This window comes from Berghia stephanieae, chromosome 15, assembly GCF_034508935.2.
Source record: "Berghia stephanieae isolate SIO BIC M18660-M18661 chromosome 15, UCSD_Bste_1.3, whole genome shotgun sequence".
NCBI lineage: Eukaryota > Metazoa > Mollusca > Gastropoda > Nudibranchia > Aeolidiidae > Berghia > Berghia stephanieae.
Window position 1 is genome coordinate 16262473 of NC_088374.1, and position 12553 is coordinate 16275025.

Sequence of the window (12553 nt, forward strand, 5' to 3'; positions counted from 1 at the left end):
AAAAATATCATCTCTCAAAACAATAACTATGCATTTGACTGTTTCCCTCCCAGCCAGGACTCCGACGAGGGCCAGGAAAAAACCAAGTAATCTCATTCCAATACAAAGACAGAAAGCATGTTGGAAAACATATAAGGGGATAGAAGACACAGTATGGACCTCCCTGTCCGCTGGGGAGGTCAGGTTCCCCATCAAGGGATTCGAGCAAAGTTCGGCGCATAGTTGAGTCCTTGGAAAAGGCTCTTTACTCACAATCTCTCACCGTACTATGAGGAACACACTCAAATGTTTACAAATCATATTTACAAAACAAAAAATTAATACAATGTATAACAGATATGATTTACATGGCAAAAAAATCATCTCCCAAAACTCTTAACTATACATTTGACGGCTTCCCTCCCAGTCAGGACCGGGGGCAAAACTAAGAAATCTCATTCCAAGACAAAGACAGAAAGCAAGTGGAAAGGGGAATAGACGACACAGTCAAATGTTTAGCGAAGTCTTGGGAGGTGAAATTTTTTTCCTTGTAAATCTTCTCTTTGTTATGCACTGTATTGTTTTGTTTACATATTATATATGATTTGTATTGTCTCCCTGTCCACTATGGGAGGCCAGAAAAACCACACCCAGACTATAGGAATCACCATTTAATTTGGCTGACCTGTTAATAGATACCTTTGCGTGCACCCGCAGACCTTATTTATCGGGCCGATTTTAGTCGTTTGTTTTGTTTGGTTTTACAGCCTTTACGGCGCATGCATCACTTTTCGGTCGTTTCAGTGCCAGCAAAATGGTAGCTAATGGGACAGCTAAAAAATTATAGATTTACTGGAAAAGGAAGACAAAAGGGTTCAAATGAGGAACACATGTAGATTCCAAGAGCATACCATCAATGTAGTTTGAGATCTCCTAAAAGTCTTATCCAAACACAAGGCTAGTATAATGGTTTTTCGGTCGTTTCAGTGCCAGCAAAATGGTAGCTAATGGGACAGCTAAAAAATTATAGATTTACTTTGTTTGTTTGTTGCTTTAGGTCTCTTCCAACACAATTGAGGTTATATGAGAGACCGCTGAAACAAAAAAAAAAAACAAGCAATCTAACACTAACAAAAATTGTACAAATGTAAATCAAAATCATAACCTAAAGATATCATAAGCTAAATTATAAATAACCAAGAACAAACAGGCAGAAGATTTACAGAAAAAAAAATATCCCCTGTCAAAAATACAATCACAAACCAAAGAAGCAGGATAGGCTAGTAAAGAGAAGAAGAAACGACATCACTATCGGATCGTACACCCATGCGAACATCATAGGTATACGATTCAAGGGTGATGCTCCCATCCAACCACCCGCTTATAGATTTACAGGAAAAGGAAGACGAAAGGGTTCAAATAAGGAACACATGTAGATTCCAAGAGCATACCATCAATGTAGTTTGAGATCTCCTAAAAGTCTTATCCAAACACAAGGCTAGTATAATGGTAGATAATGGGATAGTAAAAAAATATAATAGAATTACAAGAAAAAGTAAGACAAAAGGGTTCAAATAAGGAACAAATGTAGATTCCCAGAGTATACCATCAATGTACTTAGTTTGGTGTTTGATTTTGTTTTTGAGGGTTTTACGGCGCTTGCAACACATTAAGCGCCAGTAAAAAGGAAGAAAATGGGATAGTAACAAGTTATAGAATTACAATTAAGGCACACAGGAAAAGGTAAGACTAAGACAAAGAGGAATTGGTTCAAATAGGAACCAGATGTAGATTCCAAGAGCACACTATCAAAGTACTTAGTTTGAGACCACCTAAAAGTCTCATCCAGACACAAGCACAGATTCCAACTAAGAGGGATACACTAAAAGGTTCACAAATCATATATAATATGTAAACAAACCAATACAGTGAATAACAAAGAGAAGGTTTACAAGGAAAAAAAATATCATCTCCCAAGACTCTACTAAACATTTGACTGTTTCCCTCCCAGCTTGGGTATCCGGCCAGTGCCTGGACAAAATCAAGTAATCTCATTCCAAGACAAAGACAGAAAGCAAGTTGAAAAACGGATATAGGGGGATAGAAGACACAGTAAGTATCTCCCTATCCACTATGGGAGAGATTCGTCTTGATATATTTTAATTTCCACTTTACAGTAGTCTAAGAATTAAAATAGACGAACGAACGCCTGTCTTAATGGCCTTTGTTTCCCCTCAAATACTGCGGTTTCTCCACTAGTATGATTTTTTTGTTTTTGTTTGTTTTTAAGGGTTTTACGGCGCTTGTAACACATTTAGGTCATATCAGCGCCAGTAAAAAGGAAGAAAATGGGATAGTAAAAAGTTACAGAATTACAATTAAGGCACAAAAGAAAATGTGAGACAAAGGGGAATTGGTTCAAATAGGAAACAGATGTAGATTCCAAGAGCACACTATCAAAGTACTTAGTTTGAGATCACCTAAAAGTCTCATCCAGACACAAGCACAGGTCCCAACCAAGAGGAATACACTCAAATGTTTACAAATCAAATAATTTAATATGTAAACTAAACATAATAAAATGCATAACAGAGAGATGATTTACAAGGAAAAAAATATCATCTCCCAAATCTCTAACTATACATTCGACTGTTTCCCTCCCAGCCAAGGAACTCCGGCAAGGATCAGGACAAAACTATGTAATCTCATTCCAAGATAATGACAGGAAACAATTGGAAAGCGGGTATGGGGGATAGAAGACACAGCATGTACCTCCCTGCCCACTATGGGAGGTCAGGATCCCCACCCAGTAGGTCATATCAGCACCATAAAAAGGAAGAAAATGGGATAGTAAAAAGTTACAGAATTACAATTAAGGCACCCAAGAAAAAGTAAGACATAGGGGAACTGGGAACAAATAGGGATTAGATGTAGATTCCAAGAGCATATCATCAATGTGCTTAGTCTGATATCACCTATAAGTCTCACCCAGACACAAGCACAAGATCCAACAAAGAGGAACACACTCAAATGCTTACATTTCATTATACATTAAAAATAACAAATTTAATAATACATAACAGAGAGATGATTTACAAGGAAAAAAATATCATCTCCCAAAACAATAACTATGCATTTGACTGTTTCCCTCACAGCCAGGACAAAAAACTAAGTAATCTCATTCCAAGACAAAGACAGAAAGCATGTTGGAAAACAGATATAAGGGGATAGAAGACACAGTGTGTACCTCTCTGCCCGCTATGGGAGGTCAGGATCCCCACCCAGATAAGGGGATAGAAGACAGTGTGTACCTCCCTGCCCGCTATGGGAGGTCAGGATCCCCACCCAGATACAGGGGGATAGAAGACACAGTGTGTACCTCCCTGCCCGCTATGGGAGGTCAGGTTTGTTTGTTTTTAAGGGTTTTACGGCGCTTGCAACACATTTAGGTTATATCAGCGCCAGTAAAAAGGAAGAAACTGGGATAGTAAAAAGTTCTAGAATTACAATTACAGCACCCAAAAAAAGTAAGACAAAGGAGAACTAAGAAGAAATAGGGATCAGATGTAGATTCCAAGAGCATACTACCAATGTACTTAGTTTGAGATCACCTATAAGTCTCATCCGGACACAAGTACATAATCCAACAAGGAGGAATACACTCAAATACCTACATTTTACATTCAAAAAAATAAATATAATAATGCATAACAGAGAGATGATTTACAAAGAAAAAAAATCATCTCCCAAAAAAATATCTATGCATTTGACTGTTTCCCTCCCAGCCGGGACCCCGGCCAGGGCCAAGACAAAACCAAGTAATCTCATTCCAAGACAAAGACAGAAAGCAAATTGGAAAACAGATATAAGGGGATAGAAGACACAGTATGTACCTCCCTGCCCGCTATGGGAGGTCAGGATCCCCACCCAGCTATGGGAGGTCAGGATCCCCACCCAGATACAGGGGGATAGAAGACACAGTGTGTACCTCCCTGCCCGCTATGGGAGGTCAGGATCCCCATCCAGGGTATCATTTTTTTTCTCTTCTGAATCAAGAGAAGGGACATAAATGTGACAACTTGCTTTAACGGTTTATTCCACTTTTTTTTTTTTCTAGAGTAACAATTGCAACAATATTATTGATTGTTTCCTTGGACTAGACAGGTAGAGGAAAACGTAGAATAATATGATGTATGGGGAGATTAGACTGAATTATATAAGAAACGTCCTCGTAGTAATTGTATAATAATAATAATAATAATAATAATAATAATAATAATAATAATAATAATAATAATAATAATATTTATAATAATAATAATAATGATAATAATAATAATAATAATGATAATAATAATAATAATAATAATAATAATAATGAATGATAATATAATAATAATAATAATAATAATAATAATAATAATAATAATAATGATAATAATAATAATAATGATAATGATAATAATAATAATAATAATAATAAATAATAATAATAATAATAATAATAATAATAATAATAATAATAATAATAATAATAATAATAATAATAAATAAAGCAGAAGAGAAGAAGAAGAAGAAGAAGAAGAAGAAGAAGAAGAAGAAGAAGAAGAAGAAGAAGAAGAAGAAGAAGAAGAAGAAGAAGAAGAAGAAGAAGAAGAAGAAGAAGAAGAAGAAGAAGAAGAAGAAGAAGAATGGTGAAGGTGACGACGATAACAAATATTATAACAACAATAATTAAAACGGTATTGATGACAACAATACGAATCATCACCATATTTAAATAAATAAATGCAATAAATAAAACAATCTTACGAAATCACCAATGACTACATATTATTATGTGTATATATATAATAAATATAATGTATAAAATAGTAAAGTATGGCTAGCTGAAAAGAGGGGAAATGCGCAAGTAAATTGTTTAAAACAACAAACATATATTCATATGCAATATTCAACACCAACAACACTATCTAGTGATAATCCACGTTTTACCAATTATCACATTATAATACAAAACAACACACCAATATATATATTTTTAATGTCCATAAATGAAATCAAAATCATTTTTAAGCTAAGTTCTCACTATACATTTTGATCTTTTCTGCTTTGTACTTATTTTTGGGTAGTTCTGTGAGGAAAAGGGAAATAAAACAACAACAAAACACAAGAGCATAAAAAAAAAAAAATATTAATAAATAAACAAACACAACAAACACCCCAAAAAATGACTAGATTTAAAGACATGAGAACATATATCTTGTTTTGTTCACAATCAGAGGAGTTGAATGCAAACTGCACAACAAAACAAATGTCACCAATTGCTTGTTTGCTTTTAAGGCGCTTGCAACACATTTATGTCATATCAGCGCCAAGTAAAAAGGAAGAAAATAAAATAGTAAAAAGTTCCAGAATTACAATTAAAGCACCCAAGAAACGGTAAGACAAAGGGAAATTGGTTCATTGTTTTTGTTTTTAAGGGTTTTACGGTGCTTGCAACACATTAAGGTCATATCAGCGCCAGTAAACAGGAAGAAAATGGGATAGTAAAAAGTTCTAGAATTACAATTAAAGCACTAAAGAAAAGGTAAGACAAAGGGGAATTGGTTCAAATAGGGAACAGATGTAGATTCCAAGAGCACACCGTCAAAGTGTACTTAGTTTGAGATCACCTAAAGTCTCATCCAGACACAAGCACAAGATCCAACTAAGAGGAATACACTCAAATGTTTACCAATCATATAATATAATATGTAAACTAAACATAATACAATGTATAACAGAGAGATGATTTACAAGGAAAAAAATATCATCTCCCAAAACTATAACTATACATTCGACTATATCCCTCCCAGCCAAGGAACTCCGGCAAGGACCAGGACAAAACCAAGTAATCTCATTCCAAGACAATGACAGGGAACAATTGGAAAACGGGTATGGGGGGATAGAAGACACAGTATGTACCTCCCTGCCCACTATGGGAGGTCAGGATCCCCACCCAGGAAATTGGTTCAAATAGGGAACAGATGTTGATTCCAAGAGCACACTATTAGTGTACTCAGTTTGAAGTCACTTAAATGTCTCATCCTGACACAAGCACAGGTCAACATTAAAAGGAATACACTCAAATATTTTAAAGTCATATATATGTAAACAAAATATAATACAGTTCATTACAGAGAGATGATTTACTCGATAAAAAATATAATCTCCAAAAACTATACATTTGACTGTTTCCCTCACAGCCAGGGTATCAGCCACGGCCAAAACTAAACCCAAGTAATCTCATTCCAAGACAAGACAGAAAGCATGTTGGAAAACAGATATGGGGGTATAGAAGACACAGTAAGTGCCTTCCTGCCACTATTCAAAAAAAAAAAAAAAGTAAAAAAAACAAACAAAACAAATAAAAAACTGACTAGATTCAAAGTCATGAAAACAGCCATCTTGTTTTGTTCCCAATTGGAGCAATTGAATGCAAACTTAACAACAAAACAACTATCGAAAGAGTGAGAGTGAAAATGGAGAGGCTTCGTATGGGAACAATACAGACAATGGACGTTTCGGGTACAAACCCTTCATCAGCACAATACAATACGCAAATTAACGTGGGAAACAAATGAACTAAAATGCAAAATAACTTGTATCGTCTGTTTGCGCCCGAAACGCCCATTGTCTGTATTGTTCCTGTTATAGTGTATTATTTATGGAAATACAATATTGGTAATACAATTGCAAAGGGCAATAACAACAATAATAATACACCATAACCACCAAAGCAGACCTGCCAAATTGAAAACTTAAAATTTAGTAATTTTTATGTCGATTTCTAGTAATTTGACAAGGATTTTTTGTTTGTTTGTTGCTTTAGGTCTCTCCCAACACAATTGAGGTTATATGAGAGACCGCTGAAACAAAAAAAACAAGCAATCTAACAAAAATAGTACAAATGTAAATCAAAATCATAACCTAAAGATATAAGCTAAATTATAAATAACCAAGAACAAACAGTCAGAAGATTTACAGAAAAAAAAATATCCCCTGTCAAAAATACAATCACAAACCAAAGAAGCAGGATAGGCTAGTAAAGAGAAGAAGAAACGACATCACTATCGGATCGTACACCCATGCGAACATCATAGGTATATGATTCAAGGGTGATGCTCCCATCCAACCACCCGCTAATTTGACAAGGAAAGTCGTAATTTCTGAAATTGTGTATGAACAACCACAATATTATTATAGTAGTAGTAGTAGTACTTGTTCTTCTTATCATTATTATTATTATTTGAGTATTACTAAGAATTAAAAATTCGTAATTTTCCATAAAATTTCGTATTTGACCAAGCAATTTCTCTAAAATTCGTAAGATTCGGCAGGTATGCCATAGGGACAAGTGGGTGCAGCGGTCGTAACAACAGTCACTGAAAATCAAATGTTCGATGTGATTGTTGTTTGTTGCTTTAGGTCTCTTCCAACACAATTGAGGTTATATGAGAGACCGCTGAAACAAAAAAACAAGCAATCTAACAAAAGTAGTACAAATGTAAATCAAAATCATAACCTAAAGATATCATAAGCTAAATTATAAATAACCAAGAACAAACAGGCAGAAGATTTACAGAAAAAAAAATATCCCCTGTCAAAAATACAATCACAAACCAAAGAAGCAGGATAGGCTAGTAAAGAGAAGAAGAAACGACATCACTATCGGATCGTACACCCATGCGAACATCATAGGTATATGATTCAAGGGTGATGCTCCCATCCAACCACCCGCTTCGATGTGAAAATTGTTCCGGATGATCCTACTTTGAGAAGAAACGGCGACCAACTGCACAAGTATAATTAACTAATGATACGAATATAATGCATTATTACAATATATTAAATTGTGACATTATTTAGGAGCAATTAAATGTAATGCAGTGTATTATTTATGGAAATACAACATTGGTAGTACAATTGAAAAGGGCAATAACTCAATAATAATAATAATAATGCACCATAACAGTTGCAATAAGAAGCCTCTCCATTTTCACTCTTTCATTAATATTTGCACGATCACAGGATTCAGGCAGTCACTTCCGTTTTCTACAACAAAACAAAAGAGATCAATTGTCTCAAGAATGGTATATATCCGAGTCTGAATGATGCTGTTTGTTTTTGTTTTTAAGGGTTTTACGGCGCTTGCATCACAGAAAGGTCATATCAGCGCCAGTAAAAAAGGGAGAAAATGGGAAAGTAAAAAGTTCTAGAATTACAATTAAAGCATCCAAGAAAAATTAAGACAAAAGGGGAATTGGTGCAAATAGGAAACAGATGTAGATTCCAAGAGCACATTATCAAAGTACTTCACGAGATCACCTAAAAGTCTCATCCAGACACAAGCACAGGCTACAACTGAGAGGAACACACTCAAATGTTTTACAAATCATATACAATATGTAAATAATACAGTGCATAACAGAGAGATGATTTACAGGTAAAAAAATATCATCTCCCAAAACTAACTATACATTCGACTGTTTCCCTCCCAGCCAGGGTATCAGGCCAGGGCCAGGACAAAACCAAGTAATCTCATTCCAAGACAAAGACAGAAAGCATGTTGGAAACCAGATGTAGGGGAATAGAAGACACAGTACAATATAGCAATGACCAAGAGGTACTTTAACTCACTCAATCCTAGAGACTTTTGCTTCTTTTCAAAATTAGGAAAAAATGTATTAAAATTGAGCATGTGCAAAGATAGTTTTATTCAACTACCATTAACATGCATAAATTGAAAACATTACCATTGATACTACGCCTATAATTTGTCTCAGAAAACAAAAAAAAATTATATTTGATTGGAACACTGGGAATGGTGGAACAAAAAAAAAAAAAAAAACCCCAAAAACATGCAACTTTCACAATTTTGGTTTGTTTTTAGGGGCTTTACAGCAGCATTTGCGACGTTTTAATTTTAAGGTCATTTCAGCACCAGTAAAAAGGAAGATAAGGAGGGAAAGGTTCAAGACTCGATGAGCCATCTATCAATGTGCCTATTTTGAAAATAGCTAAAAGTCCCATCCAGGCACAGGCAAAGATGTTTGTTAGTTTTTAAGGGTTTTACAGCGCTTTAGGTCATATTAGCGCCAGTAAAAAGGAAAAAAATGGGATAGTAAAAAGTTCTAGAATTACGATTAAAGCACCCATGAAAAAGTTAAGGCATAGGGGAACTGGGAACAAATAGGGATCAGATGTAGATTCCAAGAGCAAAGAATACCACTCTGAAGGATATACATCATATATACTCAAATGTTTACAATATAGATTGAAGACTAAAAATGAAAATAGTACATAACAGTGAGATAAAATACAAAGTAAACAAATAATTTTAATCTCTCAAAATAAAGGAACCATACATTCAACTGCCTCCCTCTCTGCTAAGGATCCCTGCAAGAACCAGGAAAACCCCGAGCAATGGAAATCCAAAACAAAGATGAGGAAAATGTGGAAAAGGAAAACATAAAAAGAGATAGAAGACATGGCAATAGTGACCTCTGTCTGTTTTTAAGGGTTTTACAGCACCTGCGACACATTTAGACCATTTCAGCACCAGGAAAAAGGAAGAAAAAAGGGATAGTTATAAAAAAATTATAGATTTACAATTGAAAGAATACGAGAAAAGTAAGACAAAGAGGAATTGTTCAAATAGGAAACAGATGTAGATTCCAAGAGCTCACTCTATCACTGTACTGAGTTTGAGATCACCTAAAAGACTCATCCAGAGACAAACACTGGTCCCCACTAAGAGGAATACAGTCAAATGTTTACAAATCAATATATATTTATAAGAAAAAATATATGACAGTACATAACAGATTGTTTGTTTTTAAGGGTTTTACGGCGCTTGCAACACATTTAGGTTATATCAACGCCAGTAGAAAGGAAGAAAATGGGATAGTAAAAAGTTATAGAATTACAATTAAAGCACCCAAGAGAAAGTAAGACATAGGGGAACTGGGAACAAATAGGAGATGTATATTCCAAGAGCATACCACCAATGTACTTAGTTTGAGATCACCTATAAGTCTCATCCGGACACAAGCACAAAATCCAACAAAGAGGAATACACTCAAATGCTTACATTATACATTGAAAATAACAAATATAATAATACATAACAGAGAGATGATTTACAAGGAAAAAAATATCTCCCAAAACAATAATTCTGCATTTGACTGTTTCCCTCCCAGCTAGGACTCCGGCCAGGGCCAGGACAAAACCAAGTAATCTCATTCCAAGAAAAAGACAAAAAGCATGTTGGAAAACAGTTATAAAGGGGATAGAAGACACAGTATGTACCCCCCCGCCCGTTATGGTTATGAGGGTAGGTTGAAATATCCCAGGCGCAAGCTGTAACAAAGCACTGCAATAAGTGAACTAGGGTGAGGTGACTTGCCCAAAGCCACATGGAGCTGTGGGAGGGATTTAAACCCACTACCTCCTGGGAATGAAGAGAAGACCATTCCACTGTGTCATGCTGCCCCAATGACTTTGGTTCCTCGAATAAAAAAATAAACCCTACATTAAAAAAAAAAAATTTGTTCTCTTTGCCATATGTGACCCTCCGTCTCAAAACGGTATTATGTCGGGATGCTTCAGACCCCAAAAAGTGAATTTAGAGATAGAATGATGAGAAATTGGACCTTAGAAGTTTCTGCAATGCAAGAAACAGTCTTTATACTCCACCATAACGTACAGAAATTAAACCCAAGTTGGATATTTGTGGCTATGAATTCAATTTCCCTTACTGAGTGGATCCCGACATAATACCGCTTTGATACGGTGGGTCACATATATTATAATAAATATACGCATTGTGTTCTTTTGGCACAGACTCAGATTCAAAACTATAACAATAAAAAGGTCTGCTAATTATTATCAAATAAATTGATATTTTACATAATATCTATATATCAGTTCGTATATTTGTACATTGAATTATATCACAGACTTTTCAAAATGTTTCAGTTAAAATGCAATTTTCAATTACAGTACATCATTAAAATGGCTTGGAAGGTGGCGCCTCCTACTACTAAATGTTCATTTGTAAATAGAAGGACAGTGATGAGGGGGCAAGTTTTACAATTTAGATGATGAAGATGACGATGTTGACGACGATGATGATGATGATGAAGCTGTTGATGGACAAGACTAGGTGGAGATTCTAAAGGGCTTTCCTTAAGACTATCCAATCAAAACATAAAATAAAAAATAAAAGTTCCCTTGATCTCTCCCTCTCTCTCTCTCTCGAGTAAAGACAAATAAAACCCCAAGGTAGCCTTGTGTCAGCCATATTATTGCAGCACTGGGAATAGGTGCATATATACGGATGACCAAGTTTCTTGCGCCAAATTACAAACATCATTAAAGATCCAACCAAAAGAGTGCCTGCATTCAATAATGCCAGGAAATACTAGATTTCCTCAAACCGCCTCTTAACTGGACATGGCAGAACTGCATCAAATATATGCAGATGGAAACTTGGAAACAGTGATACCTGCCAGAAATGTCGGGCAACCCCAGAGACAAGCGATCACATCGTCCTCCACTGTCCAGTCACTAAACTTGAAGGTGGCTACGAAACCATCCTTAGGGCGGAGGAAGACTTTAGAAGCTGGGTTGACGAAATACATTTGGAGGTGTAGCCATACGCTACTACTACTACCAAATTACTTCTTGTCGTCTTCCAGCAGATCAATACTGATGGAGTTAGTCCCAATCTTTTCATCTCCAAGAGTATGTCATGTTTTAACATGGGTGCAAGCAACTGGACCTCAAAAGCCTGCAAGTCTACTTATGACCAGACATATAATCTGAAAAAGCCTGCAAGATTCACGGACTTCACCTCGTCATTTGAAGTCTTGTTCTCAGCATCTAGTCTTCATAATAGTAGTCCACAATGGTTGTATGTTTAATCCAAAGGTTGTAATGGAGTAATTTGTTAAGTTTCTTGTCACAAAAAAAATCAAAAAATCAATCAAATCTAAATCGCAAAAAGCTGGCGACGCTTTTTTCGGTAATCCAATCAGTCGGCTGTAGCCGGCACTCTTGCACCCATGTGTATTAATTTATGGCCAATATCAATCTTCAATCAACTGGTTGAGACTGTACAATGAAAATGATTTCTGTTGACACGTGACCTAAATTTCCATGTCCATTGGACCATTATCATTAGATTATTGTCGATAATTTCAAATACCTCCTGCATTATAGCTTCCAGATTTGAACAACTTGCAACCAAAGACATTGACATGGATTCAAATTGTGACCCACCATCTCAAAACAGTATTATGTCGGAACGAACCAGATGCTTAAAAGCCGAATTTAATGTTAAACAGGTCAAAAATATAAATTGTTGGCATTAGCACCCTAAAATATGGTATCCATTCTCCTCAATAAAACATACAAACTGAACACAAGTGATATTTCTGGCTATAAATTCAATTTTCAACATCTTAACCATCCCAACGTAATACCGTTTTGAGGCGAAGGGTCACAATTGAATTTTCACCCCATCTGT

The 12553-nt window shown here is 35.5% G+C and overlaps 1 protein-coding gene across 1 annotated transcript in view; it reads left to right on the plus strand.

Moving 5' to 3' along the window:
* The window catches only part of LOC144960786 (perlucin-like), a 217675-nt gene that overhangs the window by 103556 nt on the left and 101566 nt on the right, over positions 1-12553 (plus strand). The gene's annotated exons all lie outside the window — the stretch shown is intronic.